Here is a 26,368-nt window from a genome sequence, read left to right on the forward strand (position 1 = left end):
CTCACCATTCTAATAATGGAACAGGAGAATGGAATGCATGTGAAAGGGTTGAAATTGATGAGAATGGAAACTCCGATTCTCATGCCAGAGAAAACTGTTTTGTAAATGGTACAAAGAAAACAAGAGACAGAAGGCTGAAACTTTCAAGCCCAGGAAACAAGCAGCTAGTTAGCCATCAACTTAAAAAGAAAGAAGAGACCCAGGATTTAAATCTGGAGATCAACATATAGAAAGGGCAGGATTCCAGGTATTGTTAGACCAATCACTTCTTTATATGTGCAGCCTTCTAATTCTTTGCAATAAATCTAACCTTGTACTTGCTTGAGTGTGTGGAGCAGAGAGAGGGTTTGATCACTATATTAGGTATGAAGTTGTAACAGTGTGTTCCCATCCCAGTCCTTTTATCCCAGATCGTTCCATATTGAAATTGAAGGTCTGAGTGTTTTTATTTATTTATTTATTTATTTATTTATTTATTTATTTATTTATCAATCAATCAATCAATCAATCAATCAAATTCTTATCACTGCCCATCTCCCCCCACAAGGGTTAATCTGGTTAGTTTGACTATTACTAAACAGCTTTGAGGCCAAAAAGATTTTTTTTTTAAAATCAGAGCTTTATGGGTAACAAAAGAAGAAAACAAGTTAATTCGTTTAACTTAAATCTTTGAGACAAGTTCTGGAATCCTAGAATTTGTATTGTTTATTGGTTTAATTTTACCCCAAGTCCATGTGCACTTTGAAATGTAACATGTCATTATATAATTGGTAGTTACAAAGCACAGATTCTTAGCCTTGATGGTGAACAGAGCCACTCAGATTAATTAAATGGATTCTGAGCCACTCCTTTGCCTATCAAAAAAAAAAAAGGGGTGGATTAACAGCCAGCATAAACATAGTTTAGCAGCCCTACAATGCTGTCCAATATGCATCTGGGCTAAGGCATAAAACTACCAAGCAGGAAAGAATAAAGAAGTGGGCTGAATGCTGCATTTTAACTGTAGAATAATAGTCAGTTGAAACCCAGAGACACATGAATCTGATAATCACTTAGGAATGGCTGCCCTGAGATGCTCATTATGTTCCTTCATGGAAGGATTGGTCCAGAGATTGAAGGTAAAAGTGGATTTGAATGACTTAATATGGAATGGAATGGGATGGAATGGAATGGAATGGAATGGAATGGGATGGAATGGAAAACCATGAAGATTCAAATTCCAAGAACTTGGGGTGGGAGAATATATTTGTTTCTAAAGTAGCAACATGGTTGAAAGGCTCTTGTGCATATGAACTTCCAGTCTTTTTCTTATATGTTCAGCATAATTTTTATAAATGCATACAGAATATTAATACTAAACATCTGTTCAGCATACACAGAATGTGACAGACAGATCTTGCCCAAGACAACCAGATGTCCCCTGGCTGTACTCCATGTACAGAAGCTGATCAGAGAAACTGTTGAATTGTACATAAATGCTGGTTACTTCCATCAAATTGGCTTAGAGGGCAGGCCGTATGTTCCACCTCCAGCTCTAACCTTGACTGCACATCTAGCTATCTTGTTCAACCTCTAGTGCTGCCCTCTGTTCCCTCTGCTGTATCTGTAGCTGAAACAGTACATCGCTCTACCTAAGGGCAGACAGGCAGATGCTGCATAAACACCCTCTTTGTTTGGGGGTTGGGTTTTTTTCTTCTTTCCTTTTTTGGGGATGGGGCATAGAATTACCTAGTTCTCTCTGGCAAAGAGAAGTGTCATAATGGAAGGATCAAGACTTTCAGCATTAAGCCAATAAATACAAGGCTTGTTCCTTAAGCTTGAACATTTCTACACATACCAAATTCTCTTGCAAGACAGTCGCCTTGTTTCTCCTGGCATGGAGCATCATTTTGTTCTTTGAGGTCTGAAGCTCATTACATCCAATTTCTTCTGATGTTAAGCCCCCTTGCCTTTTTAAAAACAATAATAATAGTAATAATGGCAATAATGGCAAAAGCAGGTTTAACTGTAAACAGACGGGGTGTGGCCTCATCATCCTTTTCTGGAATGAGACAGTATTTTTTTAATTGTGTTTTCCTTCACTGAAAAGGAATTAAAAGCAGCTTTATGCATACTCCCTGGCATTCCTTCAACTGCTGTTAACAAAATTCCAAGTTTCCTCTCCCAAGACAAATTGTTCATCTCTGCTTGTCCCAACTATTATAGAGCTGTCTTTTGTTAGTTTTGATGACTAATAATGTGACTGCACAAATATATCTATGTAATGCTGAGCTATGCAGAAACACTGCAATCCCTTTTTCTCATATTGTTATTTAAAAAAAACAACTTAAAAATGGATAAGAGAGCCAGGTTTGAGGTGTGACAAATCTGGATTATACCACTTTGGACCATGGGTGAGAGGAAGGCCATTTTCAGTAATACTTCCATATGTAAAAAGTTTTCTGATCACTCTGCTATGCTAATTTGGGAGACCCAAGGAGATTTGAATTACTTGGTTTTTTAAATCTTGGGAAACATTAAAAAGAGAACAGAGACAAACTTACAGTTTGAAGTGGTATGATCATTTCAGTTTACTACTTCCTTCTGTACAACAGAACAGTGAGTTTATGGGAGATAGAAGAATGATTTTTTAAAAAGCAATAGATTTTTTTTTCTAAACCTAATTGTTGCATAAAGGTAGGTGAGAAGTGAGCTGGCTTCTAAAAGCACTGTGGGCTGGATTTGGCACATGGGCAGATGGTTCCCCATCCCCTGGGCAGACTGATTCTGAAGGGATTCTGTATGTCTAGTAAATTACATGAAGTAAGTGTATCCTCCCCCAGTGTAGAGAGTAAGGAGGATGACCTTGATGGAGATAAGCGAGATCCAAAGCAATGAGGGGAAAAACGTATCTTAAGTTCACAACAAGCAGTAAATATGCAAAAGAGGCTCAGGCAGACACCTCCCTAATTCACATGAGTATAAGAAAGGGAGGAGGTACAGCACAATCAGACTTGCAAGATTTCTGTTATTATAGCCAATCTCAGTAAAAGTAGTTTTAACCTTCCCGTGGAGTTGATTTCTGGTCTGGTCTATTTAGTGGGGCCAACACCCTTCTTTCATATCTCCTGTTAGAATAGTTTGAACTACATGGAGATAGTGGGTGTGCAGAGAGGAGGAATGGAAGAGATAAGCAGGCAAAAATATATATGACTTTCATCTATGTTTTATTTTTTATTTTAGAAGAGAACCTAGGTATTAGAGTAAAAGAAAGGGTGCTATAAAGAGAGGGAAAGGTAAAAAGGGTGTGTAAATCAATAGTCATACATTCTTCTAGGCCAGTGCTTCTCAACCTTGGCAGCATGAAGATGTCTGGACTTCAACTCCCAGAATTCCCCAGCCAGCCGTGAAACTCAGCACTGTCCAGTTCTGACAAGCAGTAGGTCTTCAGAATTTATGTCAGAAATCTATCATAACCTTCTACAACAGTGTTTTTAAACCTTGGCAACTTGAAGATGTGTGGACTTCAACTCCCAGAATTCTGTTTTAGGTTATTATTTGGCTTCACTTCCTGTGATTGATTTAATTTTTAGCTCAATATGAGGAAATATCTTGTCTGTAGTTTTAATTCATGAACTGATTTTTCTTGCTATATATAAAACATACTCTGTTCTTTCAAGAGTTGAAATTGATATGGAGTGCTTTATGTGAAATTTCCTTGCTGAAATTTGTCCTGCTTCTTTTGGAAATTTGTGAGATTGAGTAATTTTGCATGATGGATAAATTGATGACACATATTTAAATTGTCATCACATATCCAACCAGATTCAGGCAGCACATGCCCTATAACTTGTACTTATGCTCTTACTGTATTTACTACCCCAAATGGTTTCTGCCTTATAATAATAGAAATGTTATCAAATAGAAAATCAAATTTTATGATGGGATAATATTGGGATTCCTGAATAGGTACTGTCTTCATTCAGCTTTAGTTATTCTCATTGGCTCTAAATAGTTATTCTCACTATTCTCACTCACTAAATTAAGTTTAACTGGCTATGTGACATTACCATTGTTGGGGGGAAATCCATTTGGACTGCAAAACCAAAGAAACAGATTTTGGAGACTCTTTTAGCAAAATTGTTGTATGCCGCAGAGAGTCACTTTTTGTGAGATGGGAGGCCATATAAATTTGATGGATGGATAGATAGATAGATAGATAGATAGATAGATAGATAGATAGATAGAAGGTTTGGCCTTGAGAAGACCTGCTTTGTCTTTAAAACTCTAACTAGAAGATATTTGGCTGGCTCTCCTTAAAAATTTAACTTACCTTCATTTGTCATTAAAGAAAGAACATACCGTTCTGTTTAAAGAGCATGCATCATCATATCTTCACAATAGGAAATATATTTATTTTTAAAAGATATTTCTGTCATCTGGGAAGACACAGAAATGCTATGTCAAGGCCCAAGAAATCCCAAAAAATAATATGAGCTAGCTAAGCTATGTCACAAAATTGCTCAATTTATTGCCCAACCAGTGCAGTGTAGGTATCTTGCATTCTGCATGTTGATGAACAGTGAGACTGGGTATAATTTAACTCCATAAAAGACTGCAACAGAACCCTTATGAGTGGTTCTTACTGAATGCAATAAATGTTAAACCAACAGGGCATCATATAAACAATTTTGCAATGTTACAGATTTACATACTGAGGTGATGCCCAATTAAATTGCCCTAAAGAACTTAATAGCGTGACATTTTTATTTCATAGTTAAGCTTAAAAAGTTTTATTCCTGTTTATTGAATTCTTATAGTGCCTTTTCCCATAAAGGAAGATCACTGAGGAGTCCATTTGCTTAGCAGACAGTTTGTAATGCTAAAAAAAAAGGCGATAGAAGTTCATGTCTTCTGAGACAAAAATGTTGATGACAACAGTGCCACAGTGTGCCATCAACTACACTTTAGAGAAAGGGGAAACTGTTGAAAAAGTCACAGTATATACTGACAACACTGCTTGCCTCACAGATGTAATTTTTTTTTAAAAAATTGCTTTATTCTCTAATCTCTTTTCCAAACTGACAGTAGCTCTGGATCAATTTTGTTTGCTTGTTTATTGAATTTGTAGGTCACTTCATTCTGGGAAGCTTCATAGAATTAAAACAACCATACAGTACAAAACAATCACATCCATTAAAACAACAAACCCTCCATCTATATTCCACACAACTCACAAAGCTGATCCATCTATCTAACTGAAGGCCTATGGAAAAAGTCATGTTTTAAAGAATATTTAAAGGTGCACAAGATGGGAGCCATGCAGGTCTCTGCGGTAATACTGTTCCAAAGGCCAGGGGCTGTAACAGAGAAGGCTCACCTTCTGGGTACCACTAGGTGACATTGCTTAATTGAAGGGATCCAAAGCAAGACAATGCTGTTGGAATGTATAGGATGGGCAGCTATTACAGGACATTTTGCTGGTTGATGACCAAAATAAAGGTATTTGACTAGTCTTGACATTAAAGGACACAATCTGGTAAACCAAAAGATGTCCTGGTGTCCTTTATCTTATGGACTTTTTGCTGAAAATGGAAAAAGTGAAGTGATGATTTATGGATTTGTTGATAGAAAAAGGATTAAATAAGGTGCTAAGGGGATTTTTGTACTTTTAAAGAGGGAGGAGGGATAATTTGTTTATAACTATTGAAAAGGTCAAAAGTTGCTTTCTTTGTCTGATTCTTGTTTCTTTAATTAGTTTTTTCTTTTTTCTTTGCCTTGTTTTTCACACTATTTTCCTTTTTTCTTTCTTATTTCTTTTTATTCTTTCTTTACATTTATCCTTTATGTATGTACAAACCTTCAATAAAAATTACATATATAAAAAACTAATTGTAATAATGGTAATATTTATTTATTTATTTATTTAATTTATATAGCCATCTCATGCCTGTGACTTTGGGTGGTATACACAATTAAAACACAAAGTTAAACAATCGACATAATTCAACCACAACCATTAAAAACCAGGTAAAACAGTTTAAAAACTATAATAACAAAAAGACTAGAGTCGAGTGCATTCTAAACTCACATACAACACAGCCATTTAATAATAAGTGATAATGATGATAATAATAACTGCAGTACCAAAACGTTCTTCTGGATTATTTTTGTCCACTCTCTTTTGGGATAATTGTATTGAAATTGTCATGGTACTTGCACTTCCCTTAGTGATGAGTGAGAGCATCTTATCTTTCACTGAACTGTCTTTAGAAGACTTCAGCCTTCCTGGTCTTCCCACACTTAAGTTAAATCCCAGGGGAACATCATGACAACATGCCACCAGAGTTATCCACAGGGAGAGTAAAAAGAACTGGTAAACATGCAATCAAAGTCTTGCCCATTTTTTGTCTCTGTCAGAGTGGAGTTTCAACCACATAGTCATGGCCACAGTCTTAACTTTCTTTACCCCACTGTGGACATCCCCGTATGCCACTTATGGGGCTTTTCAGATTACATGGAAAGAACATTCCAGAACAACACAGTGCTACAACCCCCTGCAAGCTCACCCTGACAAAATAAAACACCAAAAGAAATTCTAACATTCTTCAAATGAAGAAGTAAATAGCCTCTTTTTTAGAGGAAGGAAAGTTGGGGAAAGTAGAAGACAGATTTCAGTATAGCATTACTGCTTTTGGAACATCTTTCTTTTGTCTTTTTATAAGCTGTTACAAAGAGAGATGGAGAAGATTCATATTCCTAACTGAAGTTTTTAAACAACAAATGCTGCCCCACCCAAATTATTGTATTAACTGTTCATCAGTTTTGAGTTACTTCCTTCTAAATCTTAAGGCATACAATAAACGAAATGCATTTCACTGTATTGTGCAGTAGTGTCAGCCTTACTAGGTAGACCAGACAGGAAACACAACCAGATATGCTAATTCTACTTTATTGTAAAGCTACATTAACAGTATATTGCAAGTCTGAAAGTACAAATCTCTACCTGTTTCCTTTACAGCCTGGGAAACTAGGGAGGGTCTCTTCTGAGCCTCTTGCCACGCCCACTATCTAGCTGCGGTCTATGCTGTCTCTTATCTGACCATTCCCTAGGCAGCATCTCTTGGCCCAGTCTCTCAAGGTCATTCCCACATACCATTACAAGTAGCATATCTGTGCATAAGCCTATTAATGTACATAATGTACATACTTCACATTAGAACTACTTTCTTACTGTATGTTAAATATGGATTCAAAGAAATATATTTTAAAAGTGATCGAGTTTCCCCTGGTACTGAAAATAATTCAGTATAATTTATACTATTTAAAGAGCATGGCAACTTAAAAATCATTGTTTTCAGTGGATTTTATTCCACAATAAATGAACACAGATTGCCACTTTCACAGTGCAGTCTTATACACATTGGTTCAAAAATAAATCCAACTGAGTTCTATGTGGTTGCTTCTAGGTACAAGTGAATAGGCTATTATTGGATTTATCTTTGAACAGACACACAAACACACACACACACACACATATATTTGTCAATCTTTTTCTTCCTTTGCTTTAAAAATGGATAGTGGGTATGTCTATTTTATTGAACAACAAAAGAGATATAAGCAAAACAGACAATACGGAACAGAGTCCATTAAGCCAAATCTCCATGTCCAGATCTCATTTGTTGACCATTAGACTTCTGTGGTTTTAGAGTCCAGAGTAGGAAATCTGTATTTTAATTCCTTACCACAATCCCTTTGCCAAAGGCTAAAAGATTACAGTGTGATTCAACACATAGCTAAAATGGGACATTATCCCAGGGATGTGGATAGAGCACCTCTCCCAAAGATACATAGGGGATTTTAAAAGTTTAAGTCTGGGCATCCATGGGATGAGGCAGAGTTTCAAAATGTCATGTTACCCATGACCACAAACTCACTCCTTTTTAACATGCATTAGCTGCATGACATAAAAAGTTGTGGCTGCTATTGTGACTTTTTTGACCACTGCTATGATGCCCCTGAGGAGAAGTCTATCACATTTTGAGGGAATTGGGTTGAAGAAAAAGACATAGATATATTTTCTGGCTTAAAAGTATGAACTCTCTTCAACTTTCTTGGGACAGAACATATTCTTTGGCTGTATTCATCATTCTAATTTTCTCCATGATCTTCAGTTTACTTTGACCTTTCCCTTAGCCTTTGGAGCAAGTTTCTGTTTATTTCGTACTCTGAAAACAAAACAAGCCGCCCAGTTTATGCAGTTGGCCCCATTTTCCATTCTGTGATGGTTACTGTTTAAGCTTGCAGCTGAGATTTATGCGACGCAAAACATTAAAAGCCCATGATCTCACTGGGGTTTTCTGGCATGCTTCTCAAGATCATTTCTCTTTTAGGGCAGTTATTGTGTGAACAGCTGAAAAAGAAATTTACCTGATGAGACAAATAGGCTGGCCATTCATATTTTGTAGCTCACTCTCTAAATAAACTTTCTGAACAGTAGCCAGGTGCTTTATATTTAATCACTAACAGCGGATGGTATTTGCCCACTACCACAAAATGTTTTGGGGATAATCTTAAGTGATAGGTTAACTTTATGCACACTGATCACAAACTTTGTCCAGCTGTTCAGGGAAGGATCAAATGGAAAATCTGCCCCATGGTGTCTGAGCTTCCAGATTCACTGTATCTTCTAATTCCCCTCCAAGACCGAAGTCTTGAGAAGATAATTGTTTTTAACAACATCTTAATCAAAGGGGGATCTTCCTAAGGTATCTTGCCTTATAAAAGATTTTATTTTCAAAGGCACAAGCTTGAAACAAAGTGGATGGTTCCAACTGCTGTTTTCTACACCTCACTTCAGAGATGTCTTGCTCAATTAGTGTAATATCACAGCTACACAGAATTATTGCTTCTCCAGCTGGGATAATAAAGCGACCCACAGGACAAAGCTGCCATATGGCCAGTGGTCAAACAAGCACAAAATGCATACGCGTGGAAAACCAATGTGCTTGTCACTAGTAAATAGAGGTATGTCATGAAATCTGATGGGAATATGACAAACAGTGCTTCCAGACAAGGCTTTTATCATGCAGCCATCCTGCCTCATTCACATAATTTTGCTTCTTCTTCACTTCTAGGAGTGTCTCCAGACCTAGTGTTTTGTGCAACTGTTTCTTTTTCCTCTTCTTAACTTTGTTTTTTCCTGGTGTGGAAAATAGTTGGAAGAAGCAGAGGTAAAATATAGTAGGTAGACAATCCTGTTTGGGCCATCTGTAAAATTCTGCTAATGAGGAAGAGTGATGGCAGAATAAAGGTGAAGTCTGGGACTGGTCCTTCCCATAAATCTTTTGTAACTAAAGTAAAATATCAGATTTATGGTTTTTGATAGCATGCAGAATACTTTGAGTGGTATTTAATTGGCTGATGAAGTATCACCATTAATTACAGAAGAAATCACACATGGAAAGATAAAAGAAGGGTATAAATAAAGTATTAGATGCATGGCATTGAAATGACATGTATGAGGCATAATTTTCTTTGCTGGGTTGAAAAGATCAAGTTCCACAATAATGAATGAATGAATATCTTTATTATGGTCTTTGACCAGCCTCTACAATAAAAGAAAATAGTTTTATCCAACAATTTGTTGCCAGGAAAAAGAAAAACAATAAAACAGTGAAACAATATATCTAATTAAAAGTTTTGTGGAATTGTATAACTTGATAAAAATATTTGGCCACCTGGTATGTGAGTGTAGAGTCGGTATCCTTTAAAAAGAAATAAATATAAAATCTGTTAATATGACCCTCAAATTTAGAGAAGATTGGGGAGATCAGAGTATGTCCTGGGGCATCATAAAAAGGACCCCGTATGAGGACATGGGCAAGATGTCCTACCTCCCTGGATCCACAAGGGCAAAGTCTCTGTGAATAAGGAGTCCCATGAAATCTTCCTGCCAGCAATGCTGAAGGGAGAGCATCAAAGTTTGCTCTGGAAAAAGCCCATCTACTGTATATTTGCTTAAGATTAGATAGTATAGATACCCTGCAGTAGAGGGCTTACACTATCTAACATTTGACAATAGAATTGGGGAGCACTGGTAATATCATTTTGGCAATCAGTGTCCCTAATTCTTTCTTTTACTATTGAGTTGGCCTTCTCCAGGGTTAATTGGCCTAAATATTCAGGAGAGAGGCCAAAACTGCAAAGTTCTTTTGTACAGGTACAGTGCCAATGAGATTGGTAGCTGTTCCACAATAAATTCTATGCAAGCTTTTCCTTTTTCCACAAACTCCAGTTTTCTTTTTTCACTTCCTTTCCCTTTTCTTCTTTGTAGCAGGCAGGTATGAGATTAAGGACTTTCAATTCTGAGAAAAGGATGGAAGGAGCTAAAGATTTAAAAGAAATCTGCCCAGGTTTCCTCTAGGGGTAGATTTTCGGACTCTACCAAAGCAGAAGGTATAAACTACAGTATCTGTTCATTCATATCTATCTTTCTTTGGTCAAAAATCCCCATGCTGGCTGGGGAATTCTGGGAGTTGAAGTCCACACATCTTAAAATGGCCAAGGTTGAGAAACACTACTATAGACTATGAAAAGGAGACCTACTGGAAAACAGACATCTTCTTTCAATTCTTTTTTGAAAAAGTTGATCACTATCAAGCCAACTCAAACTTACACTGCAAGAAATTTGCTCATGTGCTTTCTCGAAGACTATACCTGTGTGGCAAGATCACGTCCTCCCAGCACAGCATAATAGTTAATTAAAGGGTATGTGAAAAATTAAGGGGGAAGCTATCCAGAGCACTCACCATGCTGTGAAAGGAACTGGCAGAGGCGTGCTGGCCTGCAAATTGTCCCCTGTCACTGAGATTTTGTTTTGGAGTCAGTTCTGATCTCTGGCAAGAGCAATACATATGCTGTTCTCTCCCCTTATTTAAGTGAAAATATTGGAAGAAATCCAAACTTACCCTGAACAGATCCATTAAAATCAATGTTCTTCTTTCAGTAGCCATGATTAATTTCAGTCTTATTGATTTAAATGGGTCTACTTTAGGTATATAAAGCCAAGGCTGACCATCTGAGAAAGCCAGAAGGGCATAGGTTGCTTCAAGTTTTTGAGATCCCTAGACATAATAACAATGAAAAAAGACAACATATAAAAAATGTGGAAGCCATTTATTTTTATAAAGTACAAAAAATAGCAAGGGCCCAAATATGACCTTCCTCCCTTGAGTTATGTCTCCTCCTCCCCTCTCATCCACTCCAGAGAGGTTGGTTAGCTGGTTTTCTAAAAGCAGCTCTTAGGATAGAAAACGGTGTATTTATACAGCTTAGCTGAATTGTAGTCAATATTTTCTTCTGAGATCCAGAGGGCTTGATTTTTATTTTTATTTTTTTGAGATTTCACTATCGTCCACACAGCCTCTGAGGAAAACAAACAGGAGATCAGCACAGCTTGAAACCTGAGAATTTGGGGAATATACACTTTTCTAACTGACAAGAATCTAAGAATTGGGGAGAGGGGGGGTAATAAATTGAATCAATCAATAAGTAAATCTAATATCCAAAATCAACTGCCATGCCTTCATGGACCTACCTTGTTGTCCTAACTTCAGATGGTAAATGGGTATATAAATGAGTCGTTGTGTACAAGTTGGGCGGCAGAGAAATTTGAAAAACAAACAAACAAATATTTTCCCGGTCTTTCTGGGCCACCCATTTCTTCATTGCCTGTCACCTCCCTGTTTTACATGATGTCAGAAAGAGATCTGGGGTTTCTTACCCTGTTACCAAATCCGGACTTCTTAAAACAATAAATGAAATGTTTCTTTCGTGGCTCATTATTTTGAACAGTGATGGAAACCAGCTTCCCTGGAATTTGTTGACATATTTTTTCTAAAGGGGGCAGTCAATGTGAAAGGGGGGAGCATGGCAGCCCCATGCTTCCGAGCTAATGCATTGCCCGTTGGATCTTTGACAGAAACTTGGCCTCAATCAGTCCTGTTAAAATGACAGGAGGCCTGGCAGCTCTTAGCCCTGCCTGCAAGATGTACTAATATTTACAAACAAAAAAGAATGTTTCTGGCTTTGTTGAAATAACACCACTTTCTTCATTTGACTGTGCTTCAAAGCAGACCTTTGCAAACAGCTACCAGAAGGGGATTGGCAGGCAGCAGTAAAACACAGATCTTTCATCAAATACTAAAGTTTACTTTGAGCCCCAGAGTGGTCACAACCACAGATTGTGGGTCTATATATGCAGTCATAAGTGATATTATTATTTCAAATGTGTGTGTGTGTGTGTGTGCATTTTAAGTAAACAAGCATCCATTTATTCTAGATGCACGCAAAAACAGATTGTGGTCCACAACAGCTTATGCAATGAAAAATTCATTAGCCTTCACAGTGCTGAAAGACTCTGCTGTTTAAGCATACAGAATATCTACAGAACTTAATAGAGCCTTAAAAACACAAGGGGGAGTGAAAAGTATTACTAAACAGTGTAACTGCCAACAATTCCTGATTCATTTCCAGGGAGATTTCAAAGAGGATCATTTGCTGGTCTGGGTGGCTAAAGCAGGGGCATTTTCAAACTGCAGAAGCCTGTCTGAAGCGCAGCAAAGAGGACTGCAGAAACAGCATGATACGAAGGGGCTACGTTGTCTTCAATTAGAGACAGATTTAAAAAAAAAAAGACATAAATCCACAAATGCTCTTCTTTATCCAAACCTTCAGGTTCTTCCCATCCCACCTCTGGGCTGAAGTGTTTAGCTCCCTGTGGAGTATTTAGCATTAGAGATGAAGGAACACATTTACCTCAGAAGCTAAGTATGAGATTTGTAAGTTATTAGGCCTTGCAGACCTTCACTGAATATCACTGACTATGAATTACTGAAGTCTCATTCTGCAGGCAGGGAAAAATTTTATTATTCCACTCTGCAGTGTCGTCCCAATCATGACCATAACCTTTGGCATGTCTAGCTAATACCACTGGCAATTTGTTTATTTTTCTGTTCCATTTACCAATTTTCAAACACTGTAAATCTAAATAACTGTCAATCTTGACTTAAATCATCCCTTTCCTAGAAAAGCTTACAGATACCTCAGTACAGAGTGCAGCTGAAATACATTTTCATCAAAGAATTCTAAGTCTTCAAATATCAATATTTCAAGGTTTTTAAACAATGACCTATTCCATATACTCAAATTTTGGGACTGGAAGCATATATCCCCTATCTCAACTTCTGCGTACTAAATATATGTACTAGGGCTGTGCATGCTATGATTTATTTGTTTTTTTAAGAAATAGTGTTTTGAACTTTGCTTGGGTGCTGTGCTTCCCTTCTCTTCATTAAAGTAGCTCGACTTTTTTCAGGCTTCCTCCAGAGCCTAAAAAAAGGAGCCATTGTTTGGTCCCATTCACTTGAATTAGTGGATAACTTAAAGCAGCAGCATCTTTCTTTCAGGCTCATGCAGAAGGCTCAGAAAAGGATGTGACTGCTTAATGTACAGCAGAGAGATGCTGTACATATGCAATTATCTAAAATAATCCTTCTAAATCATTTTCCAAGCATGCAGTTCCCAAATATACATTTATATTGTCTGCTAAAATTAGATTTCCTATGAGAAACTTCACTGTGGAAGTTGGATTCTAGCTTTGGATGTTCTGTAGTTACATCTTGGCCTGAATCTAGGTGATCAGGCACAAACTATTAAATAATATATATAAAAGTTTAACGTGAAACTGTTTAACAATACAGGGTGAAAGAGTTCATCTCTTCATGCAGAAATAGACATGAGCCATTCTGTTCACATATACTGTACATACTCCTGCAGATTTTCTTACAACTGAATGCTATTGTCAGGGCAGCCTTGCTCCGAATAAAACACGGACTCACTTAAAGGGTTTAAGGATTTCCGGGTTTATTGAAGCAGAATGCATGCGGAGAAAAAGACGGGAATGCGGGTGTGGTATCAGGGTCTCCCGTTTATACCCCGGTGGCGGACCTTGTTCTCCTCCACCCCCTATTGTCCCCCAAGCCAGGTCCGGATGGGTGATTAGCGTTGGTATGGGTCCGACGATGGGCAATTCGGGTGATCTCCAACGTTCCCCTTTGTCTCCTTGCCTTCGTCCTGTGCAGGTGCGTCCCCCGGGGTAATGGGTGGGAGTTCCCCCGATCTGTTAATGGTTTCCAGATCCTGTCCAAGGTGCGGTTCTATTGTACTGTTGATTTATTTATGGGTTTGGGTGCTTAAGGGATGATGTGTGTGTTTAAAGGATAATGGTTATCCCTTCCTCTTTCCTGATGTGCGTGTTCCCCGTTGTGATGCACTTATGTCTTGCAACGAGGAACATGACAGCTATGTCAATGCAATATTCTCCCTCTTTCTCTCTTCCTTTGGCAATCTGTTGAAGTCAATGACCCAGTACATGGAAATCTCCAAGGAAAAAAAAGTGCTAAAATAATTGATGGAGTTTGCTGCCTTGAATTCATATTTTAATTGAATTGAATTAAAAATATGGATTCATCTGATAATCTCAAATACTGTACATACTTTAGGTCAGCCCCCTCCATGAGTGGAAGCTGGATGAATTGCCTCCATTGCTCCTCTTTAAAAAGATTTTAACAGGGTGTTGTTAGTAAATAAAGTTTCCCAGAGCAGGAATGCAGAGAATGTAAAGAGGCTTATTGCTGCTTACAAGAAAGTGTCGAAAACAAAAGGCCAATTTGTTATTATTCAGGTTGTGTACAGTCAAGGAGGAGAGGCAGCCGCTTTGGGGCCTGTGGGTACAAAACTGATTGCCTCATCTCCCACTGTCCCTATTCCTCGCCCTGTCATTTTAAACAAACAAACAAACAGTTATATGGCTACTGGATCTGGGCTGTCAAAATCCAGATGTCCACTAGATGGCAGCAAACAGCAGTTGTGGTATTTCTTTGCTGCCATCTAGTTGTCTTTTACTCTTTTTGTAGTCCAGAACTGTTTGTATTAACTGTTGATCCAATTTGTATTGCACAGTTGCACAGGACCGCAATAGGAGATAGTCAGGAGGCCCAGCAGCCACAGCTGCTTTGTTCACAGTGCAGGCAGTTCCTCTAGCCACCCAGGTTCTCCTTCTTGCTCATCTCACACATAAAGCCCAGGCACCCAGAGAAGAGTCCCCCTTTTTAGGGGGAGACGGGCGGTGATAGAAATTGAATAAATAAATAAATAAATAAATAAGAATCTACTTTTCCCCCTTTGTACAGCAGATTCTCATATCATTACCATAATTAGGCTTGAATCTATTTGCAGTTTCAGAGATTTCTTTTATGTGGGTACTCTGGGGAATTGGTATATGTAGATCTGTAATTCATAACTTGGTTACCATGTGAAGATCATAGATGGCCATGGAATGTGGTGCCATAGATAAGAGAGGGGACAGCTACTCATGGGGGTGGTTGGCCCCGTGAGGATGCCAAGGTTACGATCTTCCCGTCTTGAATTTTATATTTTATACTTTATGTTTTGTACCTGTATTTGTAATTTTATGTATTTATATTGAATTGCTATCATTTTTATTATTTGTAAACTGCCCAGAGTCATTGTGTATGAGATGGGTGGCAGAGAAGTTTAATTAACAAACAAACAAACAAATAAATAAATAGATAGAGCTCACCAATCAAGCTCAAATTTTAACATTCAGTTTTGAAATGAGAATATTAATTTCAACACTCAGGTGCAAATATTTTTATTCCAAATCCAGGTTGTAAAAATACAAAATCTGTCTTTAAAAAAAAAGTTCATGCTACATCCAGTGTAATGTAGGGGTTAAGACCAGGGAGACTCAAGTTCAGATCCACCCTGGAGTTGCTGTCTCTTAGTGCAGCCTACCCCACAACAATGGTTTTTGTTTATTCATTCAGTCACTTCTGACTCTTTGTGACTTCATGGACCGGCCCATGCCAGAGCTTCCTGTCGGTTGTTGCCACCCCCAGCTCTCCTAAGGTCAAGTCCATCACCTCTAGAATATCATCTATCCATCTTGCCCTTGGTCGGCCCCTCTTCCTTTTGCCTTCTACTTTCCCTAGCATCAGCATCTTCTGCAGGGCATCCTGTCTTCTCATTATGTAGCCAAGTTATTTCAGTTTTGCCTTTAATATCATTCTCTCAAGTGAGCAGTCTGGCTTTATTTCCTGGAATATGGACTGGTTTGATCTTCTTGCAGTCCAAGGCACTCTCAGAATTTTCCTCCAACACCACAGTTCCAAAGCATCTATCTTCCTTCACTCAGCCTTCCCTATGGTCCAGCTCTCTCAGCCATATGTTACTATGGTACTAGGAGGGTAAAAGATATGATTAACATCACAATGAAAAAGAAAGACCCTCCTTGATTCCACAGAGTATTCTTTTCCTTAATTATGCATGTGTTTGTAGTTGCTAAATCTTACTGACTTTTGTATAGGGAAAAGTCTCTGAGAATTATTTCCTAACAAGTCTTGTTTCCATTTCAGGAAACATCTCTGCCTCCCATATAAGTATGTGGGAACTCAGAATGTTTCCAGTGCTTGTTTTTTTCTTACAGTCATTTTAGGCAAAGGCAGATGCCCAACTGGACCCATGCCTTATCTGACTAAAATAACAACAACAACAACTAAATAAATAAATAGGGAGCTGGTAAGCAGCACATAAAACACCAGCCTCTAGCATATTTCAGACAAAGGCTCTGGGTAATGCATATCTGATTTATTATTTTATAAAGTGAACATATTTAATATGTACAAACACACAATACAGGCCATTTTCCTCCCACCTCCAAATGTGGATTTTCTGCATTACATTTGTACTAAAAGAAAATTAAGGCAAATGCCACTGCAACAGTTAAAAGGGGGAAATCTCATGTGTCCCTAGAGACATGTACTGTTGTTATAAACCCTAATCTTAAGACCATGACTGGCCTTTGAACAGAGAGCTAAGTGTAGATTGGCACTTTGGTTTCCATCAGGGAGACTGGATGATTCTGGTTTACCTTTGCATGTTCTGGGTGGAATGCTTTTGAGAACAAAGACACGAAAAGCATGGACATTGATTGGCAATTCATTGTTAGAAATCCTTTATCTTAAAAGATAAAAGTACTTCAGAATACAGAATGGAATGCATCATGATTCCTGCTCTTTGTGCTCCTGAAAATAATGGCTTAATAACTTCAAAAATCAAAGGGCAATTTTCTTTTTTTTTAAAAGCTCTTTTTGAATAGCTTAGAGATATGTTGTATTCCAACACTGTTTTCAATTGCCTGTAATGCTGAGTATAAAACTGTCATCTCCTCTGGGGAGCAGATGGTAAATGCACTAAAGCTGAGACTAATGCTCCAGTGAGCTGTAACTCACCAACATGTACCCAAAACTGGTAAAAAATATTTCTTAAAAATGCCCTTTGGCCACAGGTTAAATGTTTGCTATTAAAACTGAAGTATGTCAGAAGAACTGTTTTCAATGCCCAGTTTCATTCAGCAACAACTGAATGTGCTTGGGTGGACGTACTGTATACCTTGGCTAATATTCACAGGCTTTTGAGAAAAAGACTTCTTTGATGAGTCTAATGTTTTAGAAGCCTCTGATTATCATGTGACATAACATTTCAGAGTGACATCTTACTTCATCCAATGCTGGGCTGGGATTAGGGAAAGTGAAAATTTAAAATGAGCTCAAACTGATCAAGCAAGAACTTTCTAAAGCTTTTAAACAACAAAAATCAGATAATCAGGCTGTATATTGAATCCTTATGGTGGGCCAAGAACATGTCACTAAGCCCCCATTTAATACAGGGTACTTCAGTGATGCTTCAAGTGAAGTCCACCTTTGAAATTGCTTCAGGAAGCAGTGTGGCACCATCCTTTCTCTTGAGTCAATGAAGAGCAAAGCCAGAGCCAAAAGTACCTCAACAAGGCAATTAAAGTCACCTCTGAGCCTTGATGAGGCAAATGGTGATATCTTTGCAATATAAAGGGCTGCATCCAGAAAAATTGCAGTGTCTCACCCACACCTATCACAAGTGTTACACTTCTATAATGAACAATTTTACATTCCATGTATTAGCTAATTTACATTTCTGAAGAACAGTAGTTCCTCATTGTACAGGAATATCTCCCTGGTGTTTCACCTGTCTGGCAACATAGGTAAAGACCTCAGAATTACTGAGAAGCAAATTCTCCAGTGCATCGGTAATGATAGAGCTCACAGTGTGGGTGGGGGGGACTTTTAGTGGCCCAGAACCACACTTCATATTTTTATGGGCTTAAAGGAAATAGTTTCTTGCTTGGGGGAAGTTTGGGATGCTATCTTAATGCTTCAATTACAATTTTAGTCTCTGTCCAGCCACAGAATCATAGAAATGGAATTGTCCATTTTCAGCCATCACAGATGAGCTTCTGAATGCTGAAAAAAAGAAAAAAGAGGGGAGATATATGGGCAGGCGGTTGTCCTCTGCTAACTCAATAAGAGTGCAATACAAATATATTCATGGTATGAGAGGCAGCATTTGAATCTTTCCTTTACCACTAACTCACTAGATGGTCTTATATAAGATATTCTATTTTTTTAGTCACAGCCTTCCATTTAGGAGATAATAATGCTACTTACTTATCAGGTTATGAAGATAATGTATATACTGTGTTTAGAACACTTGAAATAATACTAATACGCAGGTTTTCATTTCTATTGTTATCATCAATATATTTTCCCCGTGTGACTTCGTTTCTTTGCAACAAAGAGACCAAAATAAAGCACAACAAAGTATACAAATCAACAAATGTATTCCTTAAAACTCTATAAAAGATCTTGGCTTTCAAAATTAGATTTTGGGAAGTCTGGTTACCCTTTTGTACCCCATGGACAATTTTAATGTTATGACCACTGATTGTGTTATCTGTTAAATTTTGCTTGTCAAAATTATCTAAACAGGAAAAGGATATTTAATGCTTTATTTTGATCTCTGCAGCTCCTGCTGTATTTTGCTGTCCTGCATATGTCTCCTCTCTGCAATCACTCTTTGACAACATAGGAAATCAGAAAATGGGACAGCTCTACAATGACCTGGAAAGAGTTCATCGGTCACAGAAATGGCTAATGTCTGCTACTCCAGGTTTGTAGAGGTAATTAATTTTACAGCACACATCTGTAAAATGAAGGAACCCAGGTCACCACACTTTGAAAATCACAGCCAGCCAGTCAGCTTAGCTTTCAAGAATAGGACAGAATGTGCACAAAATACTCTTGTTTGAAGTTTTGGAACTGAACTAGAGCAAGAATGATAAGAAACATTTCTGTGTGTGTGTGTGTGTGTGTGTGTGTCTATGTCAAAGGAGATATTTCTAAGTCAGAAAAAAGTAAACCTCTGCATTTTCACATCTGTGCCTTTCTTACTTGTTTGTTTGTTTTATATGTTTCTATCCCGCTGCAATCAAAAAGACTCTTGATGGCTTATATAAAATGTTTTTAAAAACAGCTATTAAAACCTTTTAAACTATTAAAACTGTTAAAACCATCAAAAATCACATCTTCTCACTTCAGTCCCCAAACCTCATGAAAATAATGATATTTTCAATAACAGTGTCTCCCTTTTTGATTCTTCACCAAGTGAAACAAAGGAATATTTAAGTCCTATTCAAGAGTTCATTACCCAAGAGGTAATGGGGTCATATGCAGTTTCGGCACTCCTTTCTTGTAGTCCTGGGCCACCTCTGATCACAACTGCCAGAAATGGGTATCATACTTTCCTGCCATTTTGAGGGATATATTCCCCCACCACCCCAAAAAAATACACATTGTGAAACAGGCTTAGTTTCATAATTTATAAACCAAAGACCTGACTCAATACCCTAAATCCCAAGAAATATATAGACAGTCCTGGTTCCACCACTTTGCTTCATTGCCTGACCCACTACAAAATTTTACTAATTTCTAAGTGCTACCCCTTAATCCTAACATGTCCAAAATCAGCTGGTGGCATGACCTGTATGCACAGGCATCTTGAATCAGTAGAGCTACCCAGTTGCATTGTACAATTTTTTTTAATCTCAGTTTTGAAAACCAACCACTCTGTTATTTCTTTATGAAAGTCTATAAATCCAAATCATAATCCTAATGGGCACCCAATGCCTTAAAAAAGCATAGCTTTTAATTGGAAAGTTTAAATCAGATTTTGGAGGTGCTCCTGCTAAGAGCTTGCTGCAACCTGCTCAGAGCCAGGCCCTCTGCTACAGCAGCTCCAGGGCAGCTTTCACCCATATTGGCAATGAAGTTACCCTGGTCTTCTTTCTTCTTCTGTCATGCCCAAGCAATCATCCACCAACAATAGAAAGAGCTTCTTTTAAAAGAATCAGAAATCAGTGGTGGAGGAAAAGTGAATACCTGTTGCAGAGCAATTGAACCATGGAACCAACCCCAAGGTTGTCAGATTCAGTGAAAGAAATCTAGGGGTGAACCTTCAGGTAGCCTAATCTACTCAGATCAAAGTTCAGACAAGAAATACTTGGAAAATAAAACAAATAGCTTTGGGCAACTTTGCCACAGGGTCTGTCAAACATAGCCAATAAAAGGCTGAAGCCACACATTGTGACAGCTCCATGTGTTCTCACACCAGCTTTACCAAATAAAACTCTGGAGAACACTGCAGAAACTCAGGGAGGAGTGCCATGGACTGTGCTGTTACAAGTGGACATCTCAGGCAATTTAGTTTAGAAAATCCCAAATCATTGTGAAGTATAAAGGAATTACATACCAAAAAGCAGGGGCTTACAATGATAAACCTCATTTATCTATGTAACACCTTTATACATTAGCCTCTTTGTTACTGTAGGAATTGTATTTTTTAAAGAAATCTTTCCCTGCATGGTTTTTCATGTTAAAATTGCACAGATTTTACATTTCCATTTGTGTCCCCAAATCTCTGAATCCATGGTGGTACTTCATTTTTTTTTTAATGAATCAAATCTGGGTCAGAAGTCGAAAGCTGTGAAAAATGCAGTAAAGATGAACAAATCAACACGGCAAAATACTTTATGCTCCTATTGTTCTTTCAAACAACCTTTAGCAGGAAGCCTGCATGTATAAAATACACAAGAGCACAAACATAGAGTTATTTTTAAAATAAAGGGCATTGAAGGTAATGGGATAGCTAACTCTGCAAACCCATTTAAACTATCGTTCTTGCAGTTCTACAAAATTACAAATGTTCTTGCCATCCTAAACAAAATTACTAAAAGTCCCATGATGAGAACTTCTGCATGATTTATGATTTAATTCTGAATCAGCATGTTCAAGATAGAGGCAAATAAATTGCAGTTTACCTAAATTTTATTTTATTTACTGACTTAATAGGAGTTAAGTCCCATTACTATAAGCATAAGAGATTTCCCATTCAGATGCCATCCTACTGCCTTAGCTCAAATGCCTGTGGACCGGGATGATCACAACAGGATCAAAACTTGGTTTCTGTACTGTACATGTGCTGAATACCCTATCAGCTTTAACTACTGCAGACACAAACAGCTTGCAAAACTGATCTTATACTTTGTATACTTCATTTTCAAGGAAAGGGCCTTCCTTATATTGGAAATGGGTTTCTTATTGTGCTTTCAATTCTCTGTTTAATTCCTGCAATTTTGTCAATGGCCCTTTGAAGAGTTTGTATAGTGGTAGGCTAGAAACCAGGAGATAGTGAGTTCTGCCTTAGGCACAAAGCTAGCTGGGTGACCTTGGGCCACTCCCTCTCTCTCAGCCCTAGGAAGCAAACAATGGCAAACCACTTCTGAAAAACCTTGCTAAGAAAACTGCAGGGACTTGTCCAGGCAGTCACCAGGAGTCAACACTGAGTTAAAGGCACACATATATACACAAAATCCTAGCAACGATTTGATCACTGGCAATTCTAAAGAAAAGATAGCAGATCGTATCAGAAAGCCAAGCAGGAGTAGCCATTGATTTTTGTCAGCATTTGAACACTAAAAGAAGACATAAGCCATTCAGTGAAGACTATAAAGGCCTAAAAGGTAAAGGGGATACAGGCTGAGGAATGGACCTCAGCCATGCCTTCAACCTCCTCATCAATTCCACCCTTGATCTTCCCAAATTGAGGAGAAAAGGAGGATTTTAATGAGCCTGTTTGGGCATTCAACTAAACATGTGCATAATTATCCTGCCCTTTTATCCTGCCCACTCTGCCATTTTCTCTCCCCATCCCTCACCTGCATCCTGAGGTCTGAAGAGCAGCTCTACTTGTGTTTGCTTGTCTACATATAGAGCTCTGGATGCAGTTTAGGACCTTACTGAAGCTGGGCTCCAGATATGAGCCCTGATTCCCTTCAGACCTTTACATTTGGTCTCTAGGTTGACACAAGACGCTTTGCTTGTTTCTGGTTTAAACAAAAAATGTGTTTGTTTCCTTTTCAGGTTGGTGTAGAGTCTAAACAGTGGTTTATGGCTTAGCATTTTGCACAAATCCAGCCAGTGGAGATTTATCCAGTAAAACACTGTTAATCAAACCACAGCTTATCAGCTTGTATCGATGGAGTCAATGTCAGGAGTTTAGTAGAGGAAGAAGCAGGACAGGACCAGCTCAAACCTGACCCAGTTTTAAGCTGTCAATTATTTGGCAAGTGTCCAGTTCAGGTTTGATTGCGGTCAGAACTGATATTGTCAGACAAATCTTAACAGTATGAGAACTTTTGTTGAATTTTTCCCACATATTATGCTGAACACACTTCAGAGATTCCCATTCAGAAACATCTGAGAAGCAAACAGGAAGACTTTTATACTCATTCCTGTCTGTCAACACTCAATGGCCAGCTTGGGTGAGTTGAGCCCAAAAATCAAGCAATTTTGATAGCTAATTGTAAAAGAAAGCTGCATATGGATTTTAAGTTTCCTGTTGCCACCTCAGCCAATACTGAACTTTCTCTACTCCCTTTCCTAAGGTCTCAATTTCCCTCTGTTCATTCACATGCCCTCCTTCTGGTCTTCTAAAGAGTGATTACTGTTGAGAGGCCAAGAAGCCTAAGGCAAGATTCAGCTTAGGGGCCACCATTTATTGACCTCCATGAAGTTGTTAAGAGTAAGAAGTTTTGATTTTGTTTGCTGTGGGACTGTCATTGCTGTTTTAAAAAGAATTGTGACAGTGAGAAACAGAAAATGTAAAACATCTTGGCACATATGTGATAGCTCAGTAGATCACAGTTTCCATCTTTAACTCACATCTGAAAAATAAACTTCCCTTCAAAAATCCAGCACACTTTGGATTACTTTCTAGGAGTAAATGCCTCAAATGTTTGCCCCTGACAAGTCCACTTTTGTTAAAGTTTCTGGACCCAATTCAAAGCCCTGATCATTACTTTTAAAGCCTGAAATGATGCAGCACCAGAATACATCAGGCAACACTTTGCCAGAACTGAATCTGCCATCCAGTCTGGACATCAAAAAAGGGTCTGCTGAAAGTTCCCTCTTCTTGCCACATCTGGGGAGCATGAGTGAGATGGCAGACCTTCTCAGTAGTGGCCTCACCTTGTAGAATACTTTTGTGGAGTTCTTGGTGCTCTCTGCTGATGCTACCTAGCTGGTAATGCAGCATCTGCAAGCAAACAACCAAACTCAGAGAGGACCAAGAGCTCCACAGCTCAACCCTGAGCTACAGATATTCTCTTCTATTAGAACGCTCCCCTCCAAAAAGTATGTTCAGCCCCCACCTTGCTGCAGTTCCATAAACAAGTTAAAGCTGTTTTATTTCAACAAGACTTTGATCTCAGCTGAATGACTGTGGGTCCCTATCTTTGATGAGAAGTCTTGTATGGTATCAGTCCTATCACCCAAATTGGTCTTCTCCCTCCCATTTCCTCTTATTTTATAATTTAATATTGGTTTTAAGAATGTTTAGTTTTTTGATAGTCAAAACCTAACTTGCAGTATGAAAATAACCAAGGAACTCTTTTAAAACAGAAATGCTTTTGTAAAACTAGATCTTGTGAGAGGCAATACTGCAGCCTCCAAAATTCCAGAGTTAAAAAATACCTGTAGACTTTCCAGATATCTTATTGCTACATCTTATACAATAAAAGTTAGAATTTTCTGTACCTTCCTCTCCCATCTAGTGATCATCCAGGTGTTTGCACTCAGCTCTGGTAGCCTAATTTCATGTACACTAAGAAACTACAATCAGAAGAAAGCTTTAAATTTTACATAAGATTCATCTTCAGTCCTGGGTGGTCATAAAAAAGGAGATTAACAACCACTGGAAGCCCATTTATACAATCCTAAACTTTGAATGAGGCTCACGTATCCGTTTTTTTCCCCTCCTGATACTTCTCTTTTTCATTATGCAGACTGCAAGGTTGGTTTTGAGTTAGAGAAATAATGCAGGGGAATAATAACCTCGTGGCCTTTTCTCTTCTGCTGATTTTTCACCTGCAAAATCCCCCAGTTACTTATGGCTCAATGCAAGGAAATATATGGTTGAAGCTTTCTTCTCCCATGGAATTAAAAGCAGGTTGAGAGTTAAAGGGGGGGGAAATGTATATCCAGGGAACACCAAGCTGGAAAAGGCTGCTCTTACCTCATTGCACTACACAGCAAGTGTATTTTAGAAAATCATACAGCTATCTACTCAGAATTCTACTAAGTCTGAGCCTTATTTCATGATAAGTAGGAACGGTTTTCATACAATGCAGACTTACTCAGAAGTAAACCCCATTGAATCCAAAAGGAATTGCTTTGGTATCTGTGTCTTACAAATTTCTGATTTTAATTGATCCCTACATTTTAAAATCCATGTATTTGTTTCATTAATAAATTCAGTGTTTCAGCCTAGTTAGGATACAGTTATACATTTATGGTGGGAGGGAGAAGACTCAAATTCTAACCAGATATTAAGTCTAAAGCTTCTGGCACTGTCTCCAACTAGTGTTCTATTCTGAGCAAGTCCTGCCTGAAGAGTTACCCCAAAAAATAACATGGCACATACCTTCTGCACCTTTTATCTCTGTTCCTGAGATTTGTTGAATAAATAGAGGTAAGTATTGGGACAGCAAGTATGACCCCCAGGCAGGGAGTAATAAAAAAAACCAAGGACCAACAACCAAGATGTTGTTGGTCCTCTCCAACTTCATATCTGAGCCATGAAGAGAAGTGAAAAGTGTTCCCAGGTACATCATGGAGTTTATCTCAATTCTACTTGTATCAATTTCTGTATCAATTTCTTGAGGCAATCAGCAACAACAACTCTCTTTAGCTGGACTCAGTGGGGCCTATGATAGGGCTATCAGATCTGGGCTGCAAAACTCTAGGTAACACTAGATGGCAGCAAAGAGGTTTTTAATGCCTCTTTGCTACCCTCTAGGGGTTATCTGGATTTTTGAAGTGCAGATCTGGTAACCTAAATCTACAACACAATTAAAGTAGGTTATTTCACCTGCTACATGGCAGCACTTGGCCTGGTGTCTTTCTGGTTCAATTTGAGAAGCTACAGACCCATAACTTAAGACTGCCATTCCACGACATTTCCCTTATACTGATCATCCCCCAACTTCCTGATGCTGCCTTGAGGATGCAAGAAATCTGGGGCACTGAGCTTTTAAATAAAATGATGCCAAAATATAGATAGTAGCTTTTATTTTGTGCTTCCTTTTCTGGGCTAATAACAAAGTAAATCAATGAGCAGATGATTGCCCAATAGCATATTCAAAGCCTTTTAACTGTCGCAGAATCATTCTTGCTTATTGTGGTATCATTTCTGAACCATCGGGCACAAGCAGATGATCTCGTTCAGCAATATACAGTATTTCTGGCTGTCATTAGCATGGTCTTAAAAGGAATCAGCATGTCATTAGCATGGTCTTAAAAGGAATCAGCAGCTAAGATTTGGTGAAAAACAAACAGGAGAAATTTGCCCTGTATCTCCAAAGAACAGGGATAACCGAGCCAAACCTAAACTGTCCTGAACCCAACCGAACAGGTGTGCATTTCCATAATGGCTGCTGGTCAGAGAGGCAAGTATGTTTTGTTACGTATGCATTGGAAATGAATTAGCAATCTTCCTGCTCCCTGTCCTGATGATTGAAATAAATTACTTTGTTAAATTGCTAAGCAGGTTGACCCATCTGTTGGCCCATGAATGTTCAGATTCTCCAAGGGTTTATTATTCCAAATAATAACTGCCATATGCAACTGTAAACAATTCTTTTAGAGATGACTGAAACGTTCTGTGTTACTTCTGAAGGCAATTTGCAAAGCCATTCATAGCCTCATAAAGAATCTGCCCTTCAATAAAACTTTCACAAAGTGATCCTGACCAGTTTATACCGATAAAGAATATCTCATTTCTTTTCGGGAACGGAAAGGTAAAGCTAGACCAGAAG

General features: G+C 38.3%; 1 long non-coding RNA gene across 1 annotated transcript; it reads left to right on the forward strand.

Annotated features, from left to right (window-relative positions):
• The first annotated feature begins 146 nt into the window (after positions 1-146).
• LOC134496195 (uncharacterized) lies at positions 147-26,368 on the forward strand. Its single transcript, XR_010067875.1, has 3 exons — positions 147-247; positions 18,964-19,117; positions 26,351-26,368. It is a non-coding gene; the product is annotated as an uncharacterized LOC134496195 (long non-coding RNA).

The sequence above is a fragment of the Candoia aspera genome, chromosome 4, assembly GCF_035149785.1.
Source record: "Candoia aspera isolate rCanAsp1 chromosome 4, rCanAsp1.hap2, whole genome shotgun sequence".
NCBI classification, from domain to species: Eukaryota; Metazoa; Chordata; class Lepidosauria; order Squamata; family Boidae; genus Candoia; species Candoia aspera.